Source organism: Mastigoproctus giganteus, chromosome 10 (genome assembly GCF_048544385.1).
Source record: "Mastigoproctus giganteus isolate SK-2022 chromosome 10, ASM4854438v1, whole genome shotgun sequence".
Classification (NCBI taxonomy): Eukaryota; Metazoa; Arthropoda; class Arachnida; order Uropygi; family Thelyphonidae; genus Mastigoproctus; species Mastigoproctus giganteus.
In genome coordinates, this window is record NC_143584.1 from 174,445,433 (window position 1) to 174,465,081 (window position 19,649).

Here is a 19,649-nt window from a genome sequence, read left to right on the forward strand (position 1 = left end):
ATAAGAGAGGAAAAAACTGCTAATTTATTCATTTTACGTATTTTTAATTAATTCTTATTGGAATCTAACGGATATGTTAAAAAATCAATTCTGATAACAAGAGAAAAATGAGAAAGTCTAAAGGCATCTTGTTCGTCACTAAGTAATGAAAAAAAAAAATGCGTGTCGATAAAAAATGGGAGCAATTTTTCTCAAAATTTCCGGAGGAAAATAATTTGTCTCAAATTGTAAGCTCCATATTAAGCATTCCACATTCAAATGCTTCATCAGAAAGAGTTTTTAGCTTAATGAAAAATGCTTGGCGGAAAGAGAGAAACCGTCTTTTATTAGAAAATTTAGAAGCCGAACTTATTATGAAAGAAAACTATAACATGTCCTGCTCAGAATTTAAAAACTTTTTTAAAATCTTCGGAAGGAAAAGAAATTTTAAAACTAGCGAAATGTAAAGAAAAATATATAAAATAAAAGTAGTCTTCCTCGCTATTTTTAAGAGAACTTTATAAATAATATTATAGTTTATATAAGACAAATACATATTAATAATAATCACATAAAAATAAATACTGTGATTGATAAAAAATGTATTTTAATTTTAATTTTATATTTTTCTTTTACTTTTTGAAGGAAAAAATGCTATACTACACATTTCGTTTCAAGTTGTCCCGCTTACCAATTTTCAAAATATGGCCACCCTGCGGCCCAACTCATCTCATTGCCTGACTATTATTGATTTGAATTTTTTTAATTTTTGCGTAATTAGGCCTGTAACTACATCCTGTTTATACACCGGCACGACTATTAGGTCAGTGGAGTTTACAAATAATTTTTTAACAATTAAATGCGCTTGTTAACCGTATTTAGTACTCACGTAGAATAACCCTATACAGTATATCTACAAGAGATCATTAAGGAACTAGAATTCTGTTTTTGTCTTTTCAGAAAAGATTCTAGCCGAACGGATTAATTGTATCAAGTGTCAATTATGGATATATATTATGGATATATGGATATATATATCAATTATGGTTACAGGGGCAGCGGGATCAAGTTCCGGTTGAGAATTTGGCAATGCTGTTTCAAAATGTTCACGTATATAACAGTGTATATTCGAAAATAAATATGCTATCGATTTTTGGTTTGATGCCTGATTTATGACAATACTTCGAGTGTTCTCTAAATTCAGATCAAACCAATCATCAGTCACGTTGAAGAACGGGATGCTTCGTCCCCAAACGTCAGTAATGATTTGAATATTAAAGCTGTCTACGCTATAATCAAAGGTCCAAACGGATGACTCTCTCAAATTGCAGAATTTATTATTTGCTTATAATATTGTCCACGAGAAGTTGTGATACAGGAAAGCTTGAACTAAACTGATTCAAAAAACGGATGAACAAAGGATCAATGAAATGGCATATGTTTGGACATTTTCAAACTAACACCCTGTTCTTGAATGGGTTGTGACTTGTGATGAGACTGCTTTATCCAGAAACGGAAACAAAGTGGACATCATTAGCATGCAAGCATACGTCCTTACCTACAAGCAGAAATTCAAATCAGTTTCGTCAGCGTGAATTCACCATAAGCCATGTAATTGCAAGCAGTTTGAATATAGTACACTGTTTCAAACATTTACACAATTAGACTGAAACAAAGTTACCCAGGTAGCTTTGTTAAAATCTAAGTATCGATTTGGACATCATCGGACTTATTCATAAACCAGCATGCCAAAGTCAGTTTAATTTCACCCGTCACAACATATAATTATAAACCTCTTTATACATATTAAAATTTGTCATCATACCCGAATTTGAATATTTTATTAAAACAAAAATAATAGATTTTAATATCATTCTATTTTATATACGAGGTGCGGCAATAAAGTTCTCGGACTGGTGCAATAAAAAGAACACAAAGTGATGGACTTCAAAAATGGCTTCACTTTTATTCAAAATAATCACCACTGATTGAGTGCACTTATTACAACACAGTTCTAAAAGTTTCTGAAAAGAGTTAGCGAAGGCGTCTAAAGAGATGATGGTCAGTTCGGCGGTTACTTTTTCTTTATGTCCTCAACATCCTGAAATCTTTCCTTTGAGGGCAGTTTTCACCTTGGGATATAGGAAGAAGTCCGCTGGCGATAGATCGGGAGGGTAGGGTGGATGGTTTATTTTTATTTAAATCAAATTTAGGTGTACTTTAATTTAGGTAAATTTAGGTGAATAGAAATTCGAAGCCAGGGGGTTTTGTCTGTTTCACAAGGAGAATTTACATTTAAGAAATTATCTAAGTTCAACAGACATTGAAATTAACAATATTGTATAAATGAACATTAGGAAGAACCTTTCTTGAGTCGAATGTCAACCTGGTAGTTGTTTGGCAGGAGGGTGTATATACGATGGTTGATCTCTGTCCGGTAAGCCATTTCTGTGCAAAATCGGTCACAGTCTATGTCCAGGGTGAGGAGGATTCCTATAGTGTTAGATGGGAATATTCGGTCTAAAGATTTTATTCAGTTTCTGAGTGGCTGCATTGTAGTTTGGCTATGGCGACGGGGGGTCTGCTGGAAGTTTGATGGTGAAAGGTTATCTCAGCAATACTTGGCATTTCTATTTTTTTGGTGATGAGTTTTGTGAGGGTGGAGATTTTCATTTTGATTAATATCAGTTGCCAGGGGACCCAATCGAGGTTTGCCCGAAGGATACTTCTAGAGGTGATAAACGGCTTTCCCAGGCAACGGTTCAGCCATCTCAGAACCCAGTATTCCAGTCAGGAACCTCTTGAGATAATCAGCAGGCGCGGAAGCCCATGGGGGAAACACATCTCACCATATAGCATGTTACCAGGTTAGAACTTCGTATCCCTGTTAGTTCCTGTTTAACACGCCACAGTGCCCCAAGGGTTTTCTTTCTTGCCTCTGCTAGGTGAGGGGGGAAAAGGCGAGTTTATCATCCCATACCATACCCAGGTCTTTGTGTTATTGCACTCTCTGAATAGGATCCCCATATAAGCCATCACAGATGTCAGTCTTGAGCCTTTTCATAGTGAAGGACATTTGAGAAATCTTGTTCGGGTTCAGGACGAGACCAATGTCTTTTAAATACGAAGCTAAGTCTTCGAGTTGATCTGTGAAATGCCGTGTTTCATCAGAAATACCTCCACAAGTGCGGAATGAGCGGAAGTATTATCGTGAAGCAAGAACCAGCTGCCTTTTTTCTTGAAATTGTGGATTCACCCGGAAAATGAGCTTCAATAGTTCATAATTTTTGAGGAAACTGTACGTAGAGCGCAATATTAACTCTCTCTCTCTCTCTCTGAATACAAATTCCTTGTGAATCATACTCTGTCGAAACATGATCAGCATCGTCTTGATCCGGGACTCCTATAAACGTTTCTGATAAAATAAAATATTTTTACTCAGAAAATAAAAAAATAAAAAAATGCGTATTTTCCCCTATTAACGGAACTTATTTGCTACTTGTGAGCCTGCTGGACAATCTCTGCACCACCATCTGCTGGAGGAAGTTTGAACTACAGCATACCACTTCCGAGTATTTTCAAATTCATGGAACATGACCGCAACAGCACCAGTCCGGGAACTGTACGGCCTCTTTATCAAATGAATTATTACAGCTTAAATGTTCCTGCATAAGGCGAAAATAATGATGTGATTACTAAATTAATGAGTAATGTTTTCTTTTTTTCCTCCCTAATATTATGAATCTCCAGCAATTGATGGAGTGCTGGAGATTCATGACCATAAATTACTAATTTAAAACAGTAAATTACTGCAAGGTGACTACAACAATGTGACTGAATAAGATATCCAACAATTCTTTCCTATCTCTAAATCCACTCTTCACTATGACTTTTGTGTCCCACCCTGGAGACTGCTTATAACGTCAAAATACATCTATTCTTATCTCAGCTACTCACACTAGTGCCATATCATCACAGATATGGACTTAGGTGCAACATATCTTTATTAGCCCCAAAGTCTCATCGCTTTCTCTTTTGGCCCTCCTCATAAACTCAAGGCTCTCATGCTGCTGGCCATTGGATAATACACCAACTGTTTCATGCACCACACTGGGGTGTCCCAATTTGTTCAATAACACCGTATGAGTTGCCCTGCACTTCACACCCTTCGGAAGAAAGCTATGTAATTTGTTATCCATCCAATTTCTGTTTCCTGAAAATACAGTTGATCTATGCAGTACTTTAGGTCTAAACTTTGAAACGTCCTACAACAAGATCAGTGTTATTGATTTGTATAAAACATTTTATCTTCTAATAGATGACCACCACCAGGATATTGGAAGTTTTCGTCTTCTTATTATTATTATTATTCTTCTTGCTAATAATAATAATAATAATAATAATAATAATAATAGTGGCAAAGGTAAAAAGGCCGCTAGGAGGCGAAGGTCAGTGAGTTACTGAATTATGTGCTCCTAAAAATACTCAAATACCTAAGTTAATCTGAAAGAATCATAAATGAACTGCATATTGACAGAGAGCTTATGAGAAGTGGAATCCGGATATAGTGTCTACTAATGGAATCCTGAACAGGTAATATGTCTAATCTTGATTTTAAGCATTCATACTTCGTGTAATAGTTGAAAGGAACGGTTGGTTTATAGCGATTCAGTGCAGCGGAACATAGCAATATTCTGCTTAAGGCAATACGGCACTTAAGCTCTGGACAAGGTCAAACGGTGACAAAGTTAGGGATTAAAACCTCCCCCATTTCCACCTGCATATTTCATAGGCTAGTCATCGAACGATAGAAGTGCCCTATCTTGTTGTACTAAAGACTACCTGCCTCGAAATTACTGAAATTCCGGCTCCCATTTGCATTTCAGAATGACAGATTTCAGCGCATCAGCCGTGCCGCTTACTTGCTGCATATGTCTGACCAATGATGACTTCATAATTAAATGCGTTACTTGTCACAAAAACTATTGCAATAAGCCGGATTGTACTTCTGTAGATATTAAGAGATTAAACAAAACTAGAAAACGCAAGTTTGAATGTGACGCTTGTAGGCAACAAACAGGGAAAAATAATGAAGAATTACCTAATGAAGTCATTTGTGAAGATTCATGCACAGAACAGATTAATGACCTTGAACAAGCAACAAGAGAAATCCTCTCTCAGACTGACCTTGGAAATGGCATCTTGGGCCATCCTGTAGGATCAATTTTTGAAACCTTGGGATGCGATATTTTCCCGGAAGACTGCGAGCACTCTGAAGGGGCTTTCGCTAGACAGAGGAGCAATCATAGCCCGGATGAAAGGCAGGAGGAGAACCGTAAAGAATATGTCTCGCGTACGGAATTAAAGGATATCCTTGCAGACTGCATCAGCCCCTTTTCGATGCAGGCTGTGGAATACGCTGAAAACCTCGCGAGCAATTTCATCCCTGTACATAAAATGCTACAGGAACTGCAGGAAGAGAATTTTCTTCTCAAAGAACAAAACAGTAAAATTTTGCACACCCTTAAACGACTGGAGGAAAAGCTAGGATGCTTTGAATCAGTCTTCGTTGCACAAGGTGGCTCAGCGGCCCCCGTAACCGACGAAACTTGCTATGCGAGGCAGAGCTACCCAAAGAAAAGTAGAAGTGGTATGCATGGATTGTACAGGAGGACAGAAAGCATTCAAAATCAGAAACAGAAGACAAGAAAAGAATTGAATTCGGGGGAAAACGTATCAGAACGAATTGCAAAACTACAAGACAGCCAAATAATATGTGAATTTCAAGCCCAGCCGGGAACTGTCTGTTTGCAGCAGGACCTCGCAAGCAATAGCACAAAATCCAGTGAAACTTTAGGGGCAGCACAAGGAAATGGCTCCACACATTCCACTAGGAAAAGTCGAAACCAAAATAAAGAAGTCTCAGAAATATTAGGACAACAGGAATCAACTGAAATGATTGGGGCATCCATGTATTCCAAGAGTACGATCGCGAGAGTTACATCTTCCCCCTCAAATCATGTTCCTGCAAACCCACTCACTTATGCGCATATCACTATGCTACCTAAAAAGCATAACACTTTTGAGGGTAGAAAAACCCGCCCATCCCAAAATTTCATGCCTACTCTCGCCGAGGACGGCCGACGACGTAATCCAGTTCACAGAGAAAGTATTAATGTGTCTTCCTGTAACACACCAGAAACAAACAAACGGTTTTCTGAAATGTACAACATTACTTCCGTTGCAACCAGAGAGCAAATTTTTGTATCAAGGCTGGGACCCACAACACAGCCCAAAAATATTAAAGCCATGTGTGAGGGCGAACATGGGATAACTGTGGAAGTAAAGCAAGTGAAAACACGACACCCAGCTTACTCCTCCTTTATAATCTCTTGTCCACCAGATAAGGCAACTCGCCTACAAGACGTAAGCGCCTGGCCAGTAGGTACCTTAGTCAAGCCCTACAGAGACAGATGGGCCAGACCACTGGTTAAAAATGATGCAAGGAATCGGGCTCAATAGCAATCAAGAAAACTACCCCCAGCTGGGGATGCAGAACATCACATCCACCTGTTTGCACAAAACGTGAGGAGCATCTCAAATAAGCTCCACACCCTACAAACGATGATGATGTACGGGGACCTGGATTTCATTTGCCTAATCGAAACCTGGTTGGGAAATGGAAAACAGTTAGATCGGCTAACTGCGGCAGCAAACTGCAAATGTGTGGGAACCGGAAGAACAGATAGGCGAGGAGGGGGAGTTATAATTTGCTATCAAAATAAATACCAGTCTATAAGAGAACGAAAAACCAATTCAAATAATTTTGAAGGGATTTGCGTTACCTTTTCAAAAGAGCACGTGAAAATACAGATATGCATCATATACCTCCCACCTGAGCACACAAAGGAGACAAGAAACGAACTCTATGCTTGGCTTGCTGCAAATCTAAAGCCATCAGTCGACACAGTAATAGCGGGAGATTTTAATTTGCCTCTTCCGAAACACAGGGAGGCCAAGAAAGAGCTGGATGCGACATTGGGTGCATTGCACTTAACGCAGCTTCCGACACCAGTGACAAGGGGAATGCAGCAACTTGACCTGTTGTACCATAGTTCCTTAGACATAAGGCTAACGCAAAACTGCATAAAATTTAAGTCGGACCACAATCCCATTGAAATAGAAGCAGCACTGAAGATACACAAATACATGCAGGGTAACCACACGAACTGGGAAAAGCAAAGGAAGTATCTTTTCTCCGTGAAGTATATTAATGCAGAGGTCATTCTCAGTCACCTGACTAGTTACAACTGGAATGACCTGCAAGAAAAGCCAGTAGATGAAGCTTTAGAAATGATCACTAAAAAGCTATACCAAACAGCATTGGAAGGAGCAGCAAAAGAAATCAAAATATCTGAGAGAACAAAAGAATGGTTTAACCCACAACTGAAAGCAAGTTTCCTCAGGAAGCAAAAACTGTATAGAAAATGGCAAAGAACGGGTCATCCTGCCGATCACATTCGTTATAAGAAAGAAAGAGCACATTTCATCAAAGCAAAACGACAGGCACACTGCAGTGTTATTCATAACAAACTAAAACGAGCAAAAAGAATTACTAGCAATAGAAATAACACAGAGAATATGACAGAATGCATTTTCAAGGAATGGGCTAATAACACTTTTAGTAACCTGCATGGACTGAATCAAATTGAGAACACTGATAATGGTAACAAAATTTTGGAATTCCTGAAAGATTTAAACAAGCGAAACTATTCGGCAAGAGAGGAACCAACAAGACCTCCATTGAGTGAAATACTAATCACCAAAGAGAGCGTAATGAAAGCAATCAACGATCTGCTCAATAAGGCCACTGTTGGACCAGACAAATTTCCAATGTTCATCCTTAAGATAAGTAGCCCATTTATAATAGATCTATTACTGCACATCTATCAGAAAATCATCAGGACAGGAGCTTTCCCGCAAGCTTGGAAAAATTACATTGTAACCCCAATACCAAAGATTAAACACCCAAAATTGGCTAAGGATTACAGACCAATTTCTGTTAGTTGCACCCTACAGAAGGTATTCGAAAAAGCGCTTCTTCCCACCATCAATCAACACTGCTTCAGCCATAGACCACCACATTTGCACTCAGTTATTTCGGGTAGATCAACAATAACAAACTTACTGGAAACCCTTTTTCGCGTGCAGAAAGCACTAAATGAGAAAAAGCAAATTGATATTATTTTTTTGGATATCTCCGCAGCCTACGACAACGTCTCAATTCCAGCGCTCATTGCGATTTTAAAGAATTATTTTAATGTAAGAGGAAATCTGTTAACTATAATAAGCAGCCTGCTAGAACATAGGAAACTTATTGTTAAGCACCAAAAGCTACAATCTTGCTTTACCATCTCGCAAGGAGTGCCTCAAGGGGGAGTTCTTTCGGCTACTCTCTTCGCGGCCGTCCTGGAGCCGTTTCTTGCACGGTACTACAATTTTATAACATATGCTGACGATGTAAAATTCTTCATCACTTCCAAAGACCATGAATCAGCAGAAAGTATTTGCCAGATGGCAAATAGCACAATCCGAGAATTTGAGAGCTACCTGGATTGCATCGGGCTCCGTATTAATGCACAGAAGTCTGCCCAAATGACCATAAGTTACAAGCAGAATAAAAATGACATCTCAATCTCTGTGAACGGGTCTAGTGTGGAAAAAGTGCACTCTCACCTGGACCTGGGTCTTAAGTGGGATGACAGACTCACCTTTGCTCAACACTTCGCCCATATGAAGACAAAAATATTCGCCGCTTTATGGGCTACTAGGCAGGAACTGGTAGGAATTAGGGATCCTCAGCTAGCGACCAAGTACATTTTAATGTGTGTCCTGCCAATTGCAATGTATGCCTCGCAAATCTGGTCTTCAGCTCCAGATTCACATTATAAGTCCGTCCTTGGGATCGAGTACTGGTTCTTGCGATGGCTTAACAGAGTTGCTGGCCACCCTTTTACTATCTCAAGGGCCATTCTCTACTCAAACCTTAACATCACACCCTGGATGCAGCGGACAATTAACAGGAACATACACACTCTCGCACAAATGCTCACAGGCAGAGTGGATGCTCCAGTCCTGGATAATATTCTAGTTAAACCGCGTGCCACTGCTAGACGTTGCGGAGAACTAAATAATCCACTGCGTTCAGTCCTGAACAATCTTAGTAGCCTGCAAAGATTCTTCCCATCAAATGCAGCGAGAATATTTAACTCACTACAGATAGATGCCGAAAAACTGTGTGAGGATGCAACATACCGGAAAGAGATCTTCCAGGATTCGTACAGGCTTACTGAAATATGAATCGGCTGCAAAGTACTAAAGAATTGTGAATAAAAGTGAAGCTTTCTGCTTTAAGAACAATAATCTGTTGACTGTAAAAATATACCTTCTGTAACAGTTATGTTAATATGTAAGTTATATGTGCTGTATAATGTATGTACAGAATCATTAATGTGTAAATACTGTATATATTAAACATAAAATGTGTATATAATATTTCGGGACGAGACTACGTGTTCAGTATATGTAACCCACTGCACGTAGTATCTCGTACCCTGATATGTACTTAGCACCCTCCTGGCACTTTGCCGTCCCGGGGTGGTTTCCTTATGGAAATAAACAGATAATAATAATAATAATAATAAAATGATGCAAACTTATAAAGCATCAACCAAAAAAAAAAAAAAAAACCCAACACTTTCCTGTCCATCCCGTCTAAGAATTTATCTAGTTATTTCCTGAATTTATTCAAACTACTCACCTCTACAACACCAGATGGGAGTTTGTTCCAACAATCAACCACTCTCAGGCTAAAAGAAAATTTTCGCGCATCTACCCTGCAACATCCTTCCTCAGTTTGAATTTGTGCCCCCTCATCCGTGTAATCTGAGGAAGAGGAAATATGCCATCAGCATTGAGCTTACTCAACCCATTCAAGGCCTTAGACACCTCAATCAGATTTCTTAGCAGTTGCCTAGTGTCCAGACGCTGCAGTTCGCAAAATTGAATCCTCACCTGGTAGGAGCACCCTTTTTTGTGTCCCTCTAATCTTGATGCGCTTCTCTGCACCCATTCCAACAGATCCACGTCCTTCTGAAATGAGGTTTTCAGTCCTGTATGTAGTACTCAAGATGTTGCTGACCATTGCCATATACAATGGGATAATCACATACCCTCCCCCAATAGCTGCTGAAAAAAGTCCTGTATATCATTGACAAAACCCCATGAACTGTTCCCGGCTGCCTGTCTGCACTGCTCTTGATTCTGACTTGATTACTTTGCTGTCCATACCGGACTGCGCATACTTTTAACTATTATATATATTTTTGTATTTATTATGTGTTTATTTAATAATGCATTTAATTTTTAACTCATTTACATATTGAATACTCTGTATTACCTTCTCCATACAATTCTGGCTCCTATCGCTGTTCTGGAGTACATCATTAAAACTGAACAAATAAATAAACAGACACGTTCACTTACATTTACTTCAAGTAATTTCAATTATAAGTAATTTAAAATTACAAATTGCACCTAAGTGGATCACAGTAAAATAATAATGATCATATTCTAATTAAAGAAATTCAATAGAACTATTTCCGGAACTGCGTTAAATGGTTTTTTTAATAACATTGTACAGTTTATTTCAAAATGATAAACTCAGCTAGCTCATAGCATCTTAAATTTCAATAGAATTGTAAGAAGAGAACCAAAATATAGGGAATTTATTCTTAATCATATCTCTCTTACCTTGCGATATTGTTGTTGTAGGGTTTTAAATACATCAGCAACTAAGAACATATTGCTCCGTATATAGTATGTCTGAAAACTGCGCGTGTTCTATGATCGATTTGCCGTTTTGCTGGACGAAAAACCCGTGTGTCCGTAAGAATGTTACCCTCGCCTGAGACCGACTAGCTTAGCCATATTGTGAAAAAGGCCCTTATGAATTCCTCGCGTCATTGACGGGATTCAAACTCAGGTCTTTTCCACCCGGAGTGGGGAGGATGGTGATTATACCAACTGTGCTACCCATAAGGGCTGTCTTAACTTCCGATGTCGCGGTTTTTCATAGTTTTCTAGTCTCCACGTCTGGTGGCGATCTTGCTCTCTTCGACATCAGTGAACTTCTGTTTCCTATTTCATGAATACCAACCCCTTCAGTTCTTAGACGGTCTACCTTTAGAACTTCAATTGGATTCGTATAATATTATATGAATCTATTGTGAAAGTTGTCACTGAAATGTAAATTTGTTGTTAATAATTCTAGATTGTGTATATGTATCTTAACTTGTACCATTTTTTCCAGTTCTCTCTGCTTTTTTTATCTTTATTTATTTATTCTTTGTTTCTTTCTTAGATCAGGTTGAACTTCTGATCTCTAGTCCGTACTTAGGACAGGAAAACTTTTATATATATATTGCTGATGCCCTTTGCCTTCTGGCACCCACTGTGGTATAGCACAACCTCCAGTAGGTGCTGGATTTCGCCATTTAGAGCACACAATAACTGTTGTAATTAGGTCAACCACGATTCATGCTTAGTGAATGAATCATAGCCCACCTTCTCGTGGTGTAGACGGGCACTGGAGAGGCTTTCCAGGTGATCGCCTTCCTGGTGGCAAAGTGGTCAGAAACAACCAAACAACACAACACACAGACTTCCCAAACATAACATTACACACGTTTCCGAACTTTTCGAGAGTTCTGTATTCATCACAGTGTATACTAAGGCGACCTTGAACTAACGTTCTGGAGCCGCATGCATAATATACGCATACATGCCTACAAGACGTTCCTTTGGTAGCCCTTCGTCGCAGCCTAGTCAGCACGATACATCGCTGTCTGCGACTCGTTTGGAGAGGTCTGGGTTCATTACTGTCGATGACTGGAGTCTGGGTTTCATAACTGTCTTGGCATTCGAAGTTGGTGTTAGCCGATCTCAGGCGGAGGGTGTAAGATTCCCCCCCCCACCCCGCGATTTATTACAAGTTTTTCAGCCCGCAACATGAAATGGGCCCGTAAACACACTTCTACAAGCATAATACACCATACGGTTGTATTCTGAATCTATCATGAGCGCACGCTTGAAGGCTATTAATAGTAATTTAAAAAAATAAAAAAAAACTTTCCTTTGCTATTCACTGCACACTGCTTTTAGCCAGTTCTTTCGTCCTTCGTGTTTTCCTTCGCGACTATCACAATAGTTTTGATTGTTGTCATTCAACGCCGCGTGGAGAAGGTTTCGAACTCGGGACCCTTCTAGATATAAGAACTTTTATGGACTTTTATTACCATGTGGTACCAATTAGTGGCTCTTCTACAATTCATGGATTTTCTTTTCGGCAACCGGATTCAAAAAAATTACCCAAATCCAAAACAAAGAGGCAGTTGACCATAGAATAAATGCGACTCACACACACACACACACACACACACACACACACAGTGTACTTATGCCTCATGGTCTTAGTTCAAGGGAACTAAGACCGTGTTGTCCTAAGCCTATGAGGATAAGAGGCAAGGCAAAGCCAACCAATCCATCCGCTGTACCAAATCACCTCAAGTGAGCAGCTGCTACCATTTTCTCCAATTGTCTTATGCTTATTTATTTATTAAATTTTAGATCATAGTCCCAATCCCAGACAAAAATAAATTATCTGTTTATACTCCGGGACGACTAAACGGTCAAAGGAGTTCACAAGATAGACAGAATACACGAAACAGCACCGTATTCAGCAGTCACGGACTTGAACCCCGGTCACTCAATCCCAGACAACTAAATGGAGTATATATCAGATTACAAACAAATCAATTGCTGTATAGCGTTATAGTTATGGGGTTATTATACTGAAAAAAGTAACAGACGACGTTATAAGAATTATAAAATAGATTATAAATACTCAGAGAAAAATAAAATAAAGTAATAAAAGTAAAATAAAATAAAAATCACAGAAAGGAAACGTATTAGTTTTCGGAGAAAAATGCGATTTAAAATTTCATTTCCAGGTTATTTCCTGGCAATGAAATCCTGAACGAACCATACTGAGACAGATTGATCTAAGGGAGAAGTAAATTCAACAGGATTTGCTCAGGCTTTCTTCATACATAGCTTCTCTCTTTGCTGCTAAGCAAATTGGTCAGTTCCCAGTACAGCTTACAAAGTCGGAATTGTATTATGGAGATGGTTTCCACTAAGATTTGTGTCTTGTATATTATTTTCAGTAGATAACTTATTTAATTTACAGTATATCTAGAATTTTGCATAATATTATACTGTTAAAGGGACACCAGAACAAGTTAGATTTCGAAGTTTGCTTCTATAAATGATTGATAAGGAACTGTGACTTCTGCCACCGTATAGTGATGTTATCCAGATCCAGACAGCCAGAGTGTGTAGGCGCTGTCGTCGTAGGTAGGACGACAGCGGAATGTCAGTTCAATTCCGCCTTGATACACTGATGAATACAGAACTCTAAAAGGCTCCACGGTGTGATAATCAGATTATAGAAGCATTCCGCCTTGGAGTTCATGAAGGGGTTCCATACAGTACATTACGGTTCAACTGTTGCAGATACCGGTATACCAATTCATGATGGCGTTTAGGATGTGAGGTTTGGGGTAAATAACCAAATTTTCGATACTGCGTGAAAACCGGAACAATACGCATCTGAGCATACTGAATGAATAGGCTATGATTACAAAACCAGTGAGTTACTTACATTGGGTAACAACCACTGGTTTTGTAATGACAGCAGCTAAATATTTGGTCTTAGAGTCCCTGAGATGAGAGTGAAGAAAGTAAGGGTTTGGTCACGAGATTCTTGTGGTGAGAAGCTCGATGTGAGAGCCATTGATGACAAAAGGGTTAGTTGCTTTAGATGTGTGTGTTACGCGTCAAAGCAACTAAGGCTATGAGGCGTCAATATATCGTGTCTGTAATTTCGTGTATTCTTCAATTGATTTACTGGGAGAAAAACCGTAAACCCTCAGCTGAGACCGTTGTGGAAAGTCCATAAAAATTCCTAGCGTCATTGACGGGATTTGAACTCAGACATTTTCCACCTGATGCTGAAGGATGGTGCTACCTGCGAAGAAAATGATAAAAAGAAGGATATATATATATTTTTTCTTCTTTGTAATGGTGATTTTTGTTGATTTTTCCATATTTATTTCGAGACCGATAGAATTACTGGTACAGTGGTACCATATTTGTGTCTCATTGTTTTCTTTTTCTTTCCATAGCTTGCAATTTTATTTTAAAATTCTGGTTTAAAGTCCACACATTGCATGAATATGGACTTTAACACAGATCCATATTATAACCATTTTTGTTTTTCTTAATAACCTCCCTTTTAAACAGGAAAGGAAATATCTCTTAAAGTATTATAAAAGTGTCTCCAGCTCGCGCTATCTCTCTCTCTATTTGTTTTCTCTTCTTCCTTAATATGTGCTTATATCTCTCCATTATTTAACATTATTTTCTCTAACGTTATTAAACTCTGTTTTTTATAAATTTTACTGCTACCGTTGTCTCTCTTGCATTTATTTTCATATTTCTCTCTTAAATTTCAGTTAAGATATGCAAATTTAAATTCAGGTTTCCTTCTGTTTCAGCTATTAATATTGTAAATGTGTATAGTGCATAAACTGAATAGCTTAGCAGATTTCATAATATTAATTATTTGTTTTCTGTAAAATACATCTGTTGTGACAATATTAATAGCGTGTAAGATTACTGAGCATCTATCTGAAGACTGTACAGAAGCCCTCGTGGGTAGCAGTTGGTGGAATCGCCATCCTCCCCGCACCGGGTGAAAAAGCCCTGAGTTCCAGTCCCGTCGATGATGTAAGGAATTTTTATGGGCCTTTTTTCACAACGTGGCTGAGTTAGTCGGTCTCAGGCGAGGACAGCATGGTTTTCTGCCGAAAACTCAGATTTTTCGTCCAGCAAACAGAAAATTTACCACAGAACACACGCAATTTACAAACAGTATACACGGAGCAATATGGTCTTAGTCGCTGATGCTCGTAAACCTCTACAACAACTGTACAGAAAGCAAGCAAAAGGGGTTAATTCTAATTTAAAATCAAAACAGTTTAAACATAACTATTACAATTTAACACAAAACAACAATGATTAAAACTAGAACAATTTAAAAAGTTCAAATTGCAAAAGCATACGATCTTCTGTACTGCTCACTGCCCAACATGAAGTAAAATCAAAGGTGCATCTGATTCACCTCATGTATTATAGTTTAAGTTAACTATAATACATATAAGTTAACGTTTACATATAATACATATAAGTTAACGTTTACATATAATACATATAAGTTAACGTTTACATATAATACTATACAATATAACGTTTACATATAATACTATACAATATAACGTTTACATATAATACTATAAGTTAACGTTTTATTTTTGCAAAGTTAATGACAGTCGATTTGAGCTTCATTAATAAAATTCAGTTTCCTTCCAACCCTCATTACTATCAATATCTCTTTCCTCTGAATTTCATCGCAGGCTTTCCCATAAAATCAAGTGCACTTCCTTCCCATACTCAGTTGCCTTTTGACAAATCAGCGCGACTGTTAATAACAGGTCTTATGTATTCATGCTCTTTTTGAAACCACATTGGATCTCTTCCAACTGACTCTTCATCCTTTCTCCAAAATTCTGCAATAAACTTTGCCTGGGACTGTTAAAGTGATATTGTTCCGATGCTGAGTGTATTTTTGATCGTCCCCTTTCTTATGAACTGGAATTGTAATAGATAATTTACACTCACTCGGAATTTTCTTTTCTATCCGTGCTAATATAGCGATGTAAAATATCCTCTTTGATCCATAAATTTTACTATTTCAGGTAAGACCTGAAAGCGTTCCCAAATTTATCTTCTTAATAGTATGTTTCCTCTCTCCTCGAAATAATTCAGTATCCCTTCTATATTCATAGTGAATGTTCAGTTTCTTTGTAATTTTCACTGTTTTGTGATAATACTAAACTTCAGCTGTCTTTATTCCATCTTCAAGTAAGTTATTGAAATAAAACTTCTCTTTGGTCTTTCCATACCTGCTTCGCTCAATAAATTTCCATTTGCATGCTTAATGAATTTAACTGGCGAATGCTTCCCTTTCTTCATCCTTTTAAGCTCCTTATAAAAAATCCTTTGATTTTCATTATAATTTCATTTCTTACTATATTTATTTTTTGCTATTTCATCCAGTTTATATGACAACATTGAATCGTTACATCAGGATAATTCACACAGTTTAACTATCACTGTAGAACTCTTCTTTCAATGTCTGTCAGGTTTATTTTAATTAATTACCTATCTTCTGCCCTCATCTGATCCTAACACCCTTAATATCCTACCAGGCTACATGGCTAATAATATTCAAGTCAGTAATAAAACTGATTCCTACTCTACTTCTTCCTTTTAGTATTAATGCAGCTGTTTATGTATCTACTTGAAATCAAGATTTAAATTTGCTATGCGCAATTCATTCTCCATTATGTCTAAAAATGCCTTTCCCGTATTTCCCCATCAGTGTTGATTGCTCTCCTGCCATCTATTTCCTTCTGTAGATTCTCATAAATATACATCTTTACGTTAGCACATCCTTACTTAGTCCATAACTCATAATAATTATATACAGGAATCCTTGACTGTTGTTATATTCAGAGGCATGTCATCCTCAAATTTGCAATTTTTATCCATTTTGCATTATTTTTGTGTAATATGAAACCAGTTCCCGCTGTAGTTCTTTCACTTATCAGTACTTATAGAACATATATACTTTATTCATTTATTAATAACAAAATGCTTTGACATTTATTTTGAGTCTTTGTCACCGTTAAAATTCTGATTTCTTATTTTTAACTAGCCGATTCATTCTCGCATAATTCGTTTATCACGCCAGTAATTATTTAGAGTTATACCTAACTGTTTCATTTAAGTTGCTTTTAACCAAATGCGTGCTGATTCATGCACACATAGAATAGTCTGTACTACCCTTGCATTTGATGGGGGGAAGGAATTCCCACTCGTATCTATGTCGGCAGCAGGACTCTCTTTGTATAGTTCTCCATCTTACCGATTTTGGCTTAGGAAACTCCACAGTAGTTACATTACCACCGATAGAGTCTTTGACGTAATTGGAACACAATTTCGTCAACTACGGAAAGGTGATACCCCTCGAAGAGACGGTCTAACAATCACAGAGAACGAGAGATTAAGTGATGTTACCAGAATCATCGGGAGGCCTACCTCTTCTAGTTTAATGCGTGTTTTACACGCTACACCATCTTATACAGAAATACATCTCATGCACGTTTGTGTTTAAAATCTTCTTAATTCTTACAATAATGCAAGACATTCCTCTGCGTAAACGCCAGAGGAATGTGATACATTTACTTTATTCAATTATTTTTATTAATGATTAGAATTTCTAATTGTAGAATAGAAAAATCGAAAATATACTATTTGAATGTAATAATACAAAAGGATACAAAATAGGCTCACTCAGCCTAAAAAATTCAAGATTATTTAGGGGATTTTTAGGAAATTCAAGATTCTTTGTCCCAGTATACCATTTTTTCTTTTTCGCTTCATCAGAAAAGGTTAATTGATTGCAGCCACTCGTTAATTGATTACAGTAAGTTGATTCGAACAACTTACGACTGGTAAAAAAAAAAAAAAAAAAAGGCAAATCTTCCTGTTTTCGAAATATTCAAATCATTAATCACTCAAAATTTTTGTGCGAAATTGTAATTTAAGGTCGTTTTTAGTCTAAATACATTGGACTTTGTACTAATTACAAACCAAAATATGTGTTAAAGGGAAAACTTTATTACGACGTGGAATTATTTAAAAAGTTTAATTTATTGAGACACTCAAGAGGTAGGGTCTCCCTCTCCCTTTCAAGCACTTTTAGCGCAAGGATAATTTTGCTACGTTTCTTGATTCTTACAGAATCCTACCTTCAGATAAGAGTGAGAGGGATATGTTGGGAATATACCGACACTCCAGAATCTACAGAAAGACTGCCTCCCTTCCTATATTTGTCCAAAGACATGAGTGTTGTACATTTTGTGACTCAGTAAACTAAAATTTATAAATAATTTCACGAGATCAGGGTTTCCTTCCACATATTCTTTGTGACAACCACCATACATATCTTTCTGAACTGTATTAAAAATTTGTGTGTATTTCATAATTAATTAGTTCTTAAAATAACTCAAAACTAGGGATGTGTGTACTAAATTTCAAAGGAACTAAGGCTATGAGCCGTTGGGATACTGTATCTATAATTACATGCACTCTTTGGTCGGTTTGCTGTTTACTGAACGGAAATCCCTAGTTTCCAAAAAAAAAGCCCTTGCCTGAGAGCGGCTAATTCAGCCAAATTGTTCAAAAAGCCTATAAAAATCCTTGTATCATTGATGGGATTCGAACTTATGTCTTTTCCACCTGGTGTGCTAACAGCAACAGCTAACTCGTTAATTATGGAATAATTAACTTTAAAGGGTTTCTGTGTATCATAAAAAAAGAAAACCTCTCTAGTGCTTGCAACAGTATCTGTTATTCTGCAAATTTTAATTATAATATTATGAAAGTTATTTTATTTGTTAATTGTAAAAATCACACAATTCTAACCCGCAGTAAATAGTCGACGTACGTATTTTCAGGCACACTGTTACATGTTAAAATTTAATTGTAACGATTTAGTGCCAGTTAGTAGAATTATTATGTATTAGTTGCAGTTATGGATAAAAAAAACATACAAATCATTGATGTAATTTAGTGATTACAAATATGATCATTAAAATATTGAGATATTTGTATGTGATGTTATCACATACTGGAGGAATTACAATTTGAATGAAAAGATAGTTTCTAAGCCTCAATTAATACTGAAAACACAACAGTAGTTAAAATTAAAAAAAAAAAAAAAACTTAAATGATTTACCTGATGCATATGTCCAAGACGAAGGTTTCATTCAGTATCGCAGGCTGAAAATAAATTAGGTTTGGCACCCATTCTCTGGTAGAAAACAATTCCGATTCTAAGTACGGCCGTTCTCACAATCCTATACTGGAACTTTCACGGCTCGATACAATAACTAAGAACAGTGTTTAATAGCCGAAATTGTAACCATGACATCATTTTAGATATGCGGATGAAAAGTCTAACCATGTTGATTTGACAAACGCAACAAACGGTACATGTAGTGCCGAATTCGTGTGTGTATGTCGGTACACAAGAGCAGATTTCACTGGAGAATTATTAGAATTATTTCAACCATCGACGCACATGCACGCGAGGAAAAGTGAGGGTGAAGAAAGAGAATTAGGCTACATACTGACCTAACTTTTACCGACACTAGACTTGGAGAAGGCACTGCGCTGCTCCCAACATGCAACTGTCAAGCTTTGGCCACACCACCAGGCATTAAAGCAATGGGCGAGTCCATACGGATAAGGCATGTAGCGGCAGTTCGGAGGTTTCCGTTCGTCAGGTACCACGGCGAAGGCACTTTGTAACTTTCGGAAGATATAGGTGGGGAGGCAAGAGGGGGAATCGTAACAGGGAT

At 37.5% G+C, this 19,649-nt stretch overlaps 1 protein-coding gene across 2 annotated transcripts in view; it reads right to left on the bottom strand.

The window, feature by feature from the left end:
- Nucleotides 1–19,138, bottom strand: part of LOC150079537 (neuronal acetylcholine receptor subunit alpha-10-like) — a 286,051-nt gene extending 266,913 nt beyond the window's left edge. For both annotated transcript variants that reach the window (XM_090382659.1, XM_090382657.1), the window contains exon 1: nt 19,025–19,138. The gene's annotated coding sequence lies outside the window, so the exon portion shown is untranslated. The remainder of the gene's footprint in view (nt 1–19,024) is intronic.
- Between the last annotated feature and the right edge of the window lie 511 nt (nt 19,139–19,649).